This window comes from Drosophila innubila, chromosome X (assembly GCF_004354385.1).
Source record: "Drosophila innubila isolate TH190305 chromosome X, UK_Dinn_1.0, whole genome shotgun sequence".
NCBI lineage: Eukaryota > Metazoa > Arthropoda > Insecta > Diptera > Drosophilidae > Drosophila > Drosophila innubila.
Genome location: NC_047626.1, coordinates 8908091 through 8922476, shown reverse-complemented (window position 1 = coordinate 8922476; position 14386 = coordinate 8908091). Strand labels below are relative to the sequence as shown.

Genomic DNA, 14386 nt, shown 5'->3' with positions numbered 1-14386 from the left:
ATGCAAGAAAATATTTTCTAGCATATTTTTGTACCACTAATCCAGCCGACCCTTTTAACAATATCCACGAGAAATGCTGTTGCATGCAACTAACAAATTGTTCGCCATGCCTCAAAAAAAAAAAAAAAAAAAAAAGAAAAAAAAATATTTTTTTTTTATTTAAGGAAGAATAGTGGCAAATTTAACTCCGACACACACACACAAAACAAACTGCGACCTCAGCTTTGTTATTATCTTTGTCTTTTATTCTATCACACCAACTCCAGCTGCTGTGTCTGTTACAATTTCAGTTCCTCCTATACTTTCCTCTTCGCTTTCTCGGAGTGGTTCTATAAAAGAACCAGCCGCTGGCAAGCCAAACAGCTCGACAATGGACACCGCCCTTCCGTTGTCCATCTAGCTTCCTGCATAGCTTTGGATTTTTCATAAACTTTATGCATTTTGTATACTCTGCGACTGCTGGACTACAACGGATGCAGCTGTGCACACCACAAAAAAAAAAAAAAAAAAAACAAAAAAACACCCCCCGTCGAACCGCTGTCGAACCACTGTGAACCACTTTGGAACGCTTCGAACCAAAAGCGCACTGAAATCGCTCAACGCATAGCTAACTAACCACAAAGCACAAATAAAACTGCAGCCATACATGAAGCTTAAAAATAGTTTATAATAAAGATACACACAAAAGCACACATACACCATCAACCACAAAAAACCACATACATAAACTATACATATACTATAGTAGCCGTTGATTACACTGAACGAAAAACCAAGTATACTTTTAGAACAAACTCTGGGAAATTTTTTATTTCTGAAACATCAGTATTGGAACTTTAAAGGAGAAACTAAAAGATCGGAGAATTATACCGATAACTTTATAGGAATCCTTCGATAGTTTTAGCATTTTCATCCAATTTGTATAGATTTTATCTACTTATTTTTAGAATTCAGCTATTTATAGCTATTTATACTTCTGAAACATAAATATTGGAACTTTAAAGGAGAAACTAAAAGATGGGATAATTATACCGATAACGTTATAAGAATCCTTCTTTACCCTATAGTTTTAACATTTTCATCCAATTCGTATAGATTTTATCTACTAATTTTTAGAATTCCACTATTTATAGCTATTTATACTTCTGAAACATCAATATTGGAACTTTAAAGGAGAAACTAAAAGATGGGATAACTATACCGATAACGTTACAGGAATCCTTCTATACCCTATAGTTTTAACATTTTCATCCAATTCGTATAGATTTTATCTAGAAATTTTTAGAATTCAGCTATTTATAGCTATTTATACTTCTAAAACTTCAATATTGGAACTTTAAAGGAGAAACTAAAAGATGGGATAATTATACCGATAACGTTATAGGAATCCTTCTATACCCTATAGTTTTAACATTTTCATCCAATTTGTATAGATTTGTTCTACTAATTTTTAGAATTTAGCTATTTTTGGCTGCTTTTTTATGTGTTAAAAATAATTTTTGCTGCAAATCTTGTTCTTTTTTATATAAGTTGTCATAATTATCATAATCACAATGTAAACTAACATCACAGTTTACATATTTCGCTACAATGAAACTAAATCGTGCAGTGTATTTGATTTTTTCGTAAAAGATTTATAATACCCCTAACTTATGATATAATCTTTAATTGGAATGCAAGTTAAAATATAAAATTCAATATTTCCATCTATTGTCTCAATTGAAATTTAAGTCTTCTCTGTAACAGGTCTGAAAATTAAAATAGAAATAGATGCTTTCAGTGTGTACATGATTTTTTTTTTTTTTTGGTATTTTATGTGGTTCTGGGAATTGTTCATAAGGAAATCGTATAAGAGAATTTTAGGTTATGGGATGTTCGGGCATAAAAATCAAAGTTTTCAAGCGATCTGAGGAGTTTTTCCACTGACAACTATTGTGTGTGTTTCTTTGTGTGTGTGTGGGTGTGTGTGTGTGTGTGGGTCTATAGTGTAAAACTGTTGCCGTTAGTTTACAACACTTATTGCTTGCATTGTTGCGGCTTGTTGTATTTGTTGTTGTTGTTGTTGTTATTTCCTTTGGCTCTTGCCATTGTTTGTTGTATTGGAATGTTCAATATACTCACTGTACAACAGAGAGTTGCTGTCGTGCTGCCTTGTTGCCCTTGGCACTGCCATGCAAGGGGGTGAAAAAGGGGGGCAAGGAAGAACGGAGCACGGAGCGCGGGGAAACGAGAAAGGAGAAGGATGCAGTAGAAAAGGATGTGGCTGTGGCAACAGTAAAACTAGGTGCTGGCATATGGCTATGAATGAATAAGGATAAGAAGTAGTCTGCATACTCTTAGAGTTGAAACATATTTTCAATTACATTGCCACAACTTATGCACTACTCTCTTCCCCCCCTCTCTCTCTCTCTCTCTCTGCCCTTTTGTTCGTTGCATAACAATAACCATAAGAAGTTGCACAATTTATAAACTGAACGAAATAAATATCTAGCATTTATTTGCATCTAATTCAAAAGTGAAAATTACTTCAAACATTCTGGCGAAATGCGAAACGTTTTTCAAGTGCTTGTTAAATGTGTCAAGTTTGCTTATGCAAACTATTTAACTATCTTGAAGGCATAAGTAATTGGAAATTTGTTACTATTGTAGCATCTGTTCTGTGTCCTGTTGATGTCAAGTGGTTTACAAAGTATACAGTGTGATTTAAATTAATATTATTGAAAGATCTTTTACTTAATTCATATTACTTATAAGTTAGAATATTAATTAATTATTTATTAATTAATTATGCTAAAAAAAATAAATGTTGCAAAAATAATTCGAATTTTAGATACTTATAAAAGCAACATTTATCCGTTTTAATAAACTCGCTAGGATATAATATCTATATTATTATATTTTTTTGTGTATGCTCCAAATAATAACTTACTAATTTGATTTTCTTTTTATTCTTATTTTAGGTAAGTTCTTCCTCTTCTTGAATACCAAACTATGCATCCAAAACAAAAGTGTAAGTGCCTTAAGACATATTTTCTGATTAAAAAATTAAGAATTTACAGAATTTGTAATTTCAACGTAATTGGACAATTTGTTTCCACTCAAAGTTTTCAATTTCTAATGAGATTCGATAGTGAACTATTTCGCAGCCTTGACTCCGTTTATTCAATTTAAACAATTGCCCAAACAAATGGAACGGAGTTGACACGGAGTGAGTCAACTGAAAATCGATAAATCGCTTTCCCAATTATATGTCAAACAGTTTAGAATGTGAATTGCGTGTTCATCACGTCGTATGCGCAATTTGTTATTTAGGTTAGTTCCTAAAAGTATGCAACACATTTTGTGGGCGCAATTGAAGGCGACAGCTCGAGCAATCAACAATAGTTGGCCAGAGAGGTGCTTGAAAAGTTGGCGAATGTGTGGTGAAATACATTTTGAGAACTGGAAAAGGGGGTGGGGCTTACTAGCTGAAACCCCAGAAAAAAAGTGAAATTAGTCATTTGTAGCAGGCCGAAAATGGACGTAGAAAAAAAAGGTGAAAAGTGATTCGAGCGTGGAACGAAAGGGGAATGAGAGAAATGTGGGGAGAATTGACAGAGATGGGGACACGGCTGTTGCACATTTGCCACATGCAATTTCATCATGGGCAATGTAACGGTACTTGGTTGGCTCCATTGTGTTTGCCATTGAACACGCACATTGTGTCTGTGTGTGTGGTGTGTGTGTGTGTGTGAACAATAAACTCACTTACACATACTTACTGTGCAACTTCTCGACATGTGCGGCAAATGGGCAGAATGAGCGACCATTGTTGTTGTAATTGTTGCAATCGAGCTTTGTTGGACAAAAGGCGCACACACACACACACACACACACACACACACACCCATACACTTTCTCTCTTTCTCTGTATCTCAAATACACCCACACACTCTTTATATGCAGCATATGGTCACGCCAGTTTCATTGCATTATATGGTTATCCCACACACACACACACGCACACACACACACAAAATGAACTTCTCGAATTTGCACTGCTCAAAGCACCTTCTTCGTAATTCATTCATCCTTTGTCTAACTTCAAAAACCAAGCATTAACTTCAGCATGAGTTTCCTCGAATTTCCGTTTCTTTTGCCAAAATCAATTAAAAATCAAATTTGAAGTTGGAGAGGCAATACAGAGAGAAAATGCCTTTGAAATTTTGAAAGGTTTCATTGCTTATTGTGAGTCGCATTAATGAAGAGAGGCTTTTAAGTTGATTCCAATTTGTTTGCAATACGAAAAACCAAGCTTCAAGCTTCAAAAATCAATTTGAATTGAAATATTCAATTTTTTGCAGAAATTTCTAGGCGAAAATGCAAATTAATTCCAAATTCTTAATGAATTAAATATCAAAATTGCAGGCGAATTATCTTTTTTTTTTAAATAACGCAAAGAGCTCCGTGAGTCAAGTGAGCTCATTCCAGCTGTGGAGCATTCGTCTAAGTAACACATATGCTCATAGATACTCACACATACACACACACACACTCACAACTGACTTGAATAATTATGTGTTTCCTTCTGTGTCTTCAATTTGTATCTTTGGGTATATATGATTCACGCGTCTGGCTTACTAAATGCAGTTTTGTGCATTTGTAAGTAAACAACTTTCTATGTATGAGTGTGTGTATGTATGTACGTGTATGTATGTGTGTGTTGAGAATGGCAAATAGAAAAATGAGGTCAATAACAGGTAGATTATCAAATAAGCATTAGACAAGGATAGGCAAAAAGAACGACTGAGTTGCAACATTCAAAGCATACTCACATTACTCACATGTACTCATACATACTCATACATACTCATACATACTCATACATACTCACACATACACTGAAAAAAAAGACCAACTTCTTAAATTAAGAACATTCATTCTTAAAATAAAACCATGTTAATAGCCCATTTCCACGACCACTCACATTTGCCACATTTGCCACATTTACTCACATTTGAATGTGTCAGATTTTTGGCTTTCCACAACCAAATATGAAACTGTTAAAACATTTCTATTCACCCGATATAATTAACAGTTCGATTTTTGTCAAAAAATTATAAAAAGCTGAAAATAAGAACATTTTCATTTTCATTTTTTTTCCCAATTAAAATTCGCGCTAATTTTATGCCAAGTTATTTATTAAACACAACAGCTGGTTAAAGTGGTAATTGCTTTTTTCACGAGTATATCGATAAATATCGCGTGTTCGATAAAAAAATACTGATATTCTCCGAGGCGAATGGCAAAAAAATTTAACATTCATTACGAATGAGCCAAAATGATCATTCTAATTTTGTACTGAAATGAAGTTCACATTCTGCCGAATGATGAAAATGGCGTCGAATGTGCCAAATGTGCTAATTCTAAGAACATTAATCCAACAAATCAAAGTTCTTAATTCAAGAATAAAAATCTTAAATTGTTAGGGAAGTATAAATATGTCATATTTTATAAAAAACCAATAGTTATCCCTTAACGCTCTGGTTAGAGTCGCTGCTTCAGATAAAATCAGGCAACGGTAAAAAATAAATTAAATTTTAAGTATTTTTTGTTTTTATTTTAAATGTTTTTAAAATTTTGTGTGCTCAACGCATTTTTTACACCAAAATTCTTAGTTTTGAGGCCAAAATCTGAATTTTAGAACATTTTTTCGATCAGTGTACATATAGTATGTAGATAAAGCACAAGCGATGACGTCTTGAGCATGCCCACAAAATGTGGAATTGTGGCACAAGCTCAAGCTGTGTGTATATGTGATTGCTTGTATGGATATTTAGGAAAGTGGCTCGGTTTGTGCGGCAAGCAATCAACGCCATCAAGCACCACCCGCACTACCCGCACCACTTCCACCCATTCCCACCCACTTCACTCAATCGCAGCATGCGTGAAGGTCAATTTATCGCCTAATGACGTCGAACAATGACAGGAGGCGGCCATTGAGTGGCAACCTCGTTTCATGCCCCATGCCGCATGCCCCATTTTATAGCTGTTGTTTGCTAAGCTTCTTGAAGAATCGAGATTCCGATTGAGATTTGGGCTCTCGATTCTTGGCTTGTGGTCTCTATCCATTTTTGGCAATTTGGGCTCAAATTTAGCGCACATTTAGCTTGATTTATTTGCCTACGAGCTGCGTACTGTTCTTCAACCCTGCTGTGGTTTTTGCTGCTGCTGGACTTTGGGGTTTGTGAGTGCAATTACACTTGAAATTTGATAAGCTCTGCTTGGCACGGCTTAATTTTGGCTTAAAGTGAACGATTCATTATGTTTGAATACGAAAATACGAGAGTTTGAATAAGCGGGTGGCTTGATAAATTAATTTGCTTTTATTTGTGGGCAAACTGTTTAAAGGAAGATAAAAATTAAAGTATTCATGAGTACATTATGTTTTTATGCGAGTGTATTCATGAATATACTCATTGATATATAAATGCAAATTTGTTGTTTGTTAGTGAATGAAGTAAATTAATGTATTCATGAGTGTATTTATTAGTTATGTGAATTTATTCATGAGTATATTCATAAATATTTATATATGCATATTTATTGAAAACTGCATTGGTGCAGAAAATTTATAAAAAATGTTTAGTATTATCTATTTAACCTATAGGTAAATGAGTTTTTTTATTAAGTGCATTTTATGTATGAATGCATTTATTTTTAAGGATATTCATTTAAAAGTGAGGAACTTTCTTTGTTTTCTCCATTTGTCATCAATATTGCAATGTATTCATGAATGTAATTAGTGAATGTGGTGATTATACTCATGAGAATAATAATTTTTAGGGTATATTAGATTAAAAGCAGATATTTTATTTAAGTCGACATGCATAGTGATAATAGCATGTGGCTCAGTGAATACACTCACACCTCGCATTACATTTCACTTGACTAATTTGGTTACCTTAGACTCACTTGTATTCACATTCTCAAACAACTGCATTGCGTCGAAAGCAAATAAACATTCAACTGACCATTCACTCAAGGCTCAAGTCTGACACGCTGTGCGCACTCATACATGTGAATGTGTGCGTGTGTGAGTGTGTGTGTATGAGTACTCGTTTGGGCCAGGCAGACATAACCATAACCAAGTTAGCAGCATCCTTGTTCCGGTTATAGAAATGCGTTTAAGCATCAGTTGCTCTGGAATTTGGCTTTCACCCTTTGAGCTTGTTTGTTGTTGGCTTTAGCTATTTTGTTTTCTTTTATTTGGTCATTTTTTTTATGGTTTTTATATACCCTGAGCCCAAATGGACAAAAAAGGGTATAATGTGTTTGACAGAATGTATGTAACAGGCAGAATTGGGCGTGGCAGTATATATTTATCAGGAATAACAGCCGAGTCGATTGAGCCATGTCCGTCCGTCTGTCCGTCTGTCTGTCCGTCTGTTTGATCGCGCCGATCTCAGAGACCATAAGAGCTAGAGACTTCAAACTTCGTATGTAGGTTTCTGGATACCGTACGCAGATCAGGTTTTTTTTTTTTTTGGATCCGACCTCTATATCATATAGCTGCCAAAGGAACGATAGATCGAAAATGAAGTTTTAGTATGAAAAACTTCTTGGTTTTTAAAGATATTTCGACCAATCTGACACAATATATACCTGGGCTGGTATTACACATCCTGACCAAATTTATTTCAAATCGGACCACTATATCATATAGCTCCCATAGAAACGCTCAGTCGAATATCAAGTTTTAGTATGCAAAAGTTCATTGTTTTTTGAGATATCTTGACCAAACTCATAGAATACACATTGAAGTTGGTGTTATTTATCCTGAGCAAATTTGGTACAGATCGGTTTTCTATATAATATAACTACTATAGGAACAATCGGTCAATAATCAACTTTTAGTACATAGTACCTGGGCACAGGGTATCCTACTGTCGAGCGTGCTCGACTGTAGCCGCCCACTTGTTCAAGCTGTTGCTGTTGCTGGACAGCTTGACTTTCTGCACCTGACCAGGACTATGAAGTCAGGCCAGGAGCCAGAAGTCCTGGCTAGCTAAAAACAAATACAGTAAACTGACAGAGCAAACAGTGAAAAATTTTGGAAAAGACAGAGCCAAAGATCGACAAACTGACTACTAACTGGGGGAGAGAGAGAGAGAGAGAGATAGACAGAGAGGGATAGCTTAAGAGGTTACAAGAAAAATAGAAAAAATGAAAACTTATTGCTTGGCAAAGCGTGAAATGTTTACGAGCGAGTGACGATGGCGACTCAAGAAGACTAAAAAGATTTGTGTGTATTGGGTGTATGTGTGTGTGTGTGTGTGTGTGTGTGTGTGTGTGTGTATGTATGTATGTTGGTCTAGCACAAATCTTATCCTCTTTACTAGCCACCTCTTACTTACTCTCTCACTCTCTCTTTATCTTTCTCTTTTCAACTCGAAATCTTACTCGTCTGTGCACAATTGTAAAGAAAATGTTATTAAGGATTTTCTATTATATAACAAAAAGGCGCACTAAAGACACACATACACCCGGTGAAGAAAAACAGAGAAGGGGTGTCTGAAAGGGGCTAACTGCAAAGGGGTTGCTAGAGGGCGGTAGGGGTAGCTGTAGGGGTTGAAGAATGTACAGACAGAGGCGCACTTATTTTTCGGTACGAGTCGCATTAAGCACTTGACATATACACAGTTTTGTAGCGCTACACTGCGCGAAAATGTAGATGAAGATGAGAGAACAAATTTGAATGAAATTTTAATCATTAAAATTGTTGCTTGCTCTTATAAAAATGAAGGTTGTATTTATCTGAAATCATTAAAAAGTTTATTTGTATTTAATTAAAAATTAAAAATTCCAAACTAATAACTTTATGCCTATTATTAAAAAAAATATTTCCACTTATGATGGTGGATCTATTTTATTGAGTTTTACTTGAATATTAAATACATATATATTATAATTATTTATTTAATGAAAATACTATTAAAAAAAAAAATACCCTAAAATAAGTTTTATTTATTTCATTCTGAATGAAACTCTTCTTCACTTGTTTCAGTGTATGCTCACTTATTATGTCTATATCTTTATGTATGTATATAGAAAAGTGTAATCGCATTAAATATATATATTTAATAGTACAGCTTCCTCTTGGTATCATCATTATGTTGAATTTTGCTTTTTGGCTAAGATTTTTCATCTACTTAGGTTTCAATGCCCGTGTCTGAGAATACGCTTGCTGACAAGTCGATGACGCGTTTTACCCATGTCTTTAAGTGTTGTTGTGTGCGTGTGTGTGTGTGTGTGTGTGTGTGTGTGTATATGTATATTTATGCTCATGGTTCAGCTAGCAACATTAGTCAACTGAACCTAAAATGAGCGACCAACAAAGCAGCGCCATTGCAATGAATGAATGAGCAAGCGAGTGTGTTTGTGTGTGTGTGAGAAGATGAGTGTGTGTGTGTGTGAGTGAGTATCTGAGTGAATGAATAAATGACTGACTGGTTGACTGAACGCAGCCAGTGCAGATTATATATAGCGACAAGATCGCAAAGACTGCCAGCGACATCCAACAACAACAACAACAGTTGCATCAGTAGAACAACAACAACAACCAGAATGAGGTTGAGAAAGGGAATGGAAATAGGAATAAGGATGAGACGTAGTATGATGCCTTTGAATGCACTTTTCTTTGCGTGCATCTAGAAGGAAACGCTGCGCTTGAATAACAGCTAAGTGTGCGTGTGTGTGTGTGTGTGTGTGTGAGTGTACAGTGGTTTTTGGACTTGCAGTTTGTCAAAATTTCTAGAAAGCTATATTTTTTATACCTATATTCCAATTGATTTCATATAAAATTTAGCTGGACTTGTTTCAAATCTTTTTTTTTTTTAAAGATATTTTAAATATTTCAAACTTGTTTTCCAACATATCTTTTCAGTTTACCTTTTTTTTTTTACTGACTATAATCAGAATAAAAAAAGAATAGATATTCTTTAATGATTTAAGCCAGATAAATTGGCTAAGCTCGCTTTCTTTAAATTTTTAGGAGTTTCCCTACATATTATAGCTACAATCATATATATTAAGAGCTGCTTAGAAATGATTAGAATTCTAAATAAACATCAATACATTTCCTTTTGGCCTTTTATTAAATATTAAAAATTGTTGTGCCATAAATTGTAGAGGAATTATAGACTTTAATATTTATTATATCATGCTCAGTATCTAAAAGCCAAGCTAGAATTACAAAGCAATTGGAAATTTTAATATTTGTAATATAATACCGTACAGTGACTGTTGCCTTGTTTGTCTTGACTTTGCAGTGCAGATATATATATATATATGTTGTTTAAATCGAAATCCAAGAGTTTTCTGCTGTTTCCACGGTGCCGTTTCTATGCCGTTTCTCTCTTTGCTGTAGTGAGCAGTTTGTTATAACCATGTTTGCGTTTTGTAATGCTGTCTCTGCCACAACTCTTGTTGCCTGCCGTTGCTGCCACTGCTGCAGTTGCAGTTGCAGTTGCAGCTGGCTTTGACTTTAACAATGTCAGCCATTTTGCTGCTTTTGTGGCATCTCGTTGCAGCTCGCGCTGGCGCCGCAAACTATGCAACAAAATGAATGCCAGGCAGAAAAGGCGTTCAAAGCCAAAAAGGAAGTGGAACAGCAAAATTACACGGAGCGAAAAAGCCTGTACTAAAATAATATTGAAGTTAAGTATTTGCAATGCCTAAAATCTGTATTTAAAACTTCTATAAATTATTTAAAATAAGCAAAAAATAAAAAGTTAATTACAAATAATCTTTATATAAAAATAAATAACCTTCAATCAATTTAAACTCTAGATTTACTAAACTGCTTGATCAGTGATTTTACACATATGGCGATAAATTAGATGCATCTGTAAAATCTAAAGTATTACTTGCCAAGATTTGATTTTTAAAATAATATAATTTTAAGTGAAAACAAGATACGAAAAAAATACGTTTGTTTTTACGTTTTTTTTTTTTTTTTTTTAGCAATTTTGGTGTTGACGCATTTTTTAGACAAACGGTCATTGAAAATATATTTAAAATTATTTTTGTAGTCAGTCTGCATATATTTTTTAGCCAGTTGATAAAGTTTAGTATTTTTAATCTAATCTAATAATGTAAAATTATAATTAATCTTAAAATAATAAATAAAAAAATTTATAAAAATTAATAAAAATAATAATTAAATAAAAATTATAAAAATTGAAAACAAAAAAAAATGACTTGAGGAATCGCACTTGAAATAATCAAGTTCAAAATGTGGGTCATTAATTACGTAGTACTTGATTTTTTCGCTCTCTGTACAGGATATGCAAGTCATGCTGCTTTACAGAGCGAAGTACAGAGGGTTGTGGGAGGGGGGTACAAAGAGAACAGTGGGTAAAGAATTGCATTGAGGTTGTGCAATTGCATGCAAGAACGTTCGCGTTCGTTGTGCGGAGGCGTTGCGAAAGTGTCGCTGATTTACGCGCACGCATTACGCATTCGCCGCGTTATCCGCTGTGCAAGACTTTAATTGATTATTTATCTTGCGGCACGTTGCAACTTGCGGCGCGCGCTGCTGCTGTAGAGCTTTATGCCACACAATCTGGTCTGGCAATTTGGTGTGCGGTGATTGAAAACAAAAACCGCAAGTCTCTAACGTTGTCCTTGCAGTTGGCAAACTAGAGAAGCTAAACTCACCCACCCTTTGCCCTTTGTACTTCCGTCTCTTTTAAATTGCTTTCGAGTGTTGTTTGTTGTGCTTGGAGATTTACTGCCTTGTTGGGTTTTCCATTTAATTTCTTTTCACATTAGACACGCACCCATGTATCTATCTCCTAACTCTCTCTCTTGCTCTCGCTATTTTTCTATGTGTGTACTTCTTGTTTCTTGACAAAAGGCAAACCGAAATCCCTTCACATCGTGCTGTAACCGCAACCCTAGCCTGAGTGACATTTTAAATGCTTGCTAATGGTCATTCGCAAAGCTCATTATTATTATACGGCTTTCATTACGTGGCTTTCAGGTTCAGGTCAGAAGCGTGCTGTCTGCTTTATGCCTGATTTATATGATGACATTGGCTCCCATTTCCAATTTATGGCCCACAAAACTTGTCTATCCGTTCGAGTGGCATTTGATCAATTGCCTCCCTGTTCAGTCTGTGGTTACAGCTTCCTGAGGTGCCATCTTGCAATTCAACCGGACTTCGCCAATTGGGGTTTCAAAGGTTTTAAGAAATCACACTTGAAAAATATTAACTGAATCGCAGAAACTCGTAAACTTTTTTTTGTTTATTTTTAATATACTTACTAATTTTAACTCATGGTATTCGGTATCCTGTTCAAAAGGAAAGGAAAACCAGTGTTTGCGCATATTACTTTATATGTTTGTCGTTTATTTGTTTCTTTAGCTTTTTTTTTGTAGTGTTGTAATATCGATAATTGTATAATATTTATTTACAAAGGAAAAACAGTGCTTTGCATTAATTTACATAATTTATTTAAATTTAAATGAAAGCCTACACCAAATTACGATTGAATCTAATAACGACACCAACACGATGGGGGAGTTTTATTTGCCAATCCGGCTAGCTATGCCCCTACTCACAGCTAAGGCTTGTCAGTGGCGTTATTAGAGCCTAAACCAATAAAGATATAAAATAACCTAAACCATAAAAGATGTAAAGCAAGAGCCTAAACCAAAGACAAAAATGGATATAACCTATAAGCATATACAGAGAAGTTTATAACTTAATAAAGGATAGAATAAGTCTGAAAAGTCCAATCTTATAGTTATCCTCTCAAGAAGCGCTGAGAAAATTAATAAAAAAAAAAGGTTCTGGCGGAGAAATGCGAAAGTATGCAAAAATACTGAAAAATGCAGAATAATAGAGCCTCAGTTAGAAAAATTACTGGATTCGATTCAACGATTTGCCAAATGTGCAGCTATACTGACCAATTTGAAGTTTTAAAGAAATATTTATTTTCATTCGATGAATTAGTTACGTGTCCTATAAATTGCCTAGGGTATAGGTAGTCAGTTTGAAAAATGACTGGGCTCGATTCAAAGTCATGTTAATCTTAATACCAAAAAAAAAAAATAAAAAAAATACTTTGACAAGAGTGTCGGATTAATTTGAAATTTTAGAGAAGGATTTACTTTCATTCGATGAATTAGTTACGTGTCCGCTGAATTGCCTAGGGTATAGGTAGTCAGTTTGAAAAATAACTGGGCTCGATTCCCAGTCATGTTTATACCAAAAAAAAAAAAAAAAGGTATGACAAGTCCGGATGCTTCTCTGTTAAAGACATTTGGAGACTGCCAAAAAAAATAGATCCTTACTTTGGAAAATAGCTTGGTTCGATTCCCCCTCATGTTATGAGGATGCGACTGTGCCACGTCCAGTCCTGGAACAAAAAGTCATATATTTCAGCCTAGAATCCTAGAGCGTTTTGCGAAGAGAACATACCAAGATGAATTTATATAAGGTGATGTATTTCTTACAGTCAGAGTCATTTTATGTTTTGCAGTCTTTGTTTGGTTCTGCAAGAAAAACAAATTCAAACAAATAAATTTTAAATAATAAATAATATATTAGTATTAATAAATAGTCATTAAAGACTTTATCAAATATCAAGATACTTACCAGCAGCCTAAAAGTACTAGAAATTGGTGAAATCGAAAGAAATAATTCGCTGATAAACATTAAATGGTAATAAACCATTGGATTACAATTTTTTCCCGTAAAAACATGTTGAAGCAACACAGTAAAATCAACAAATATATTTTCTTTAATTCGAAGCACTTTTTTTTTCAATATTTTTTATTTTTTTATAGAAAAGTTGTTTTCAGCCCGAATGCTGCTCGTCGAATGAGGAATATTTAGAAACTCATGCAATCCTAAAAGTTTGGTTGACGTATATTTCAAGGCCTAGTTGTCGAAAAAAAAAACAGTATCATCTAACTTTTATGAAACATTGAATTATTAATTTATAATTCGGACATTGAGTATAATTATTGGAGAATTCTTAAGGAAGACAGTGAAAGAGAATAGCAATGGGAGTTTCTTTTATTTCTGTGCTAGCAACGTCCTATCTCCCATGAGGTCACAGTGGCTGTCATCTGCTCTCTCAAGAGAGTACAACTGCGAGAGCACACATTTATGAGCATACAATGCATTTATGTAATTGTATATGTGTGTCACGTAGTTTGCAATTGCTTGGGGAGCGCACAATTTAAATGAAGATTAAATTATTATTTAAGCAAAGAAATGGAAATTAATGAAAGGAGGTCACATAAGTAAATCCTTCAAGACACTTTAAATTAGCACAATATTCGCTTTTAAAAAATTCTTTCGAGTTACAGCTTTGTTTTAAATCAAATGCTT

General features: G+C 34.4%; 1 protein-coding gene and 1 long non-coding RNA gene across 4 annotated transcripts in view; one reads left to right on the top strand and one right to left on the bottom strand.

Moving 5' to 3' along the window:
- LOC117791061 (neurobeachin) overlaps positions 1-14386 on the top strand; it is a 250661-nt gene that overhangs the window by 33668 nt on the left and 202607 nt on the right. The window lies entirely within an intron of this gene.
- LOC117791167 lies at positions 12476-13837 on the bottom strand. The gene is made up of 3 exons (XR_004618026.1): positions 13646-13837; positions 13469-13542; positions 12476-13406 (listed from the first exon to the last, which is right to left on the bottom strand). It is a non-coding gene; the product is annotated as an uncharacterized LOC117791167 (long non-coding RNA).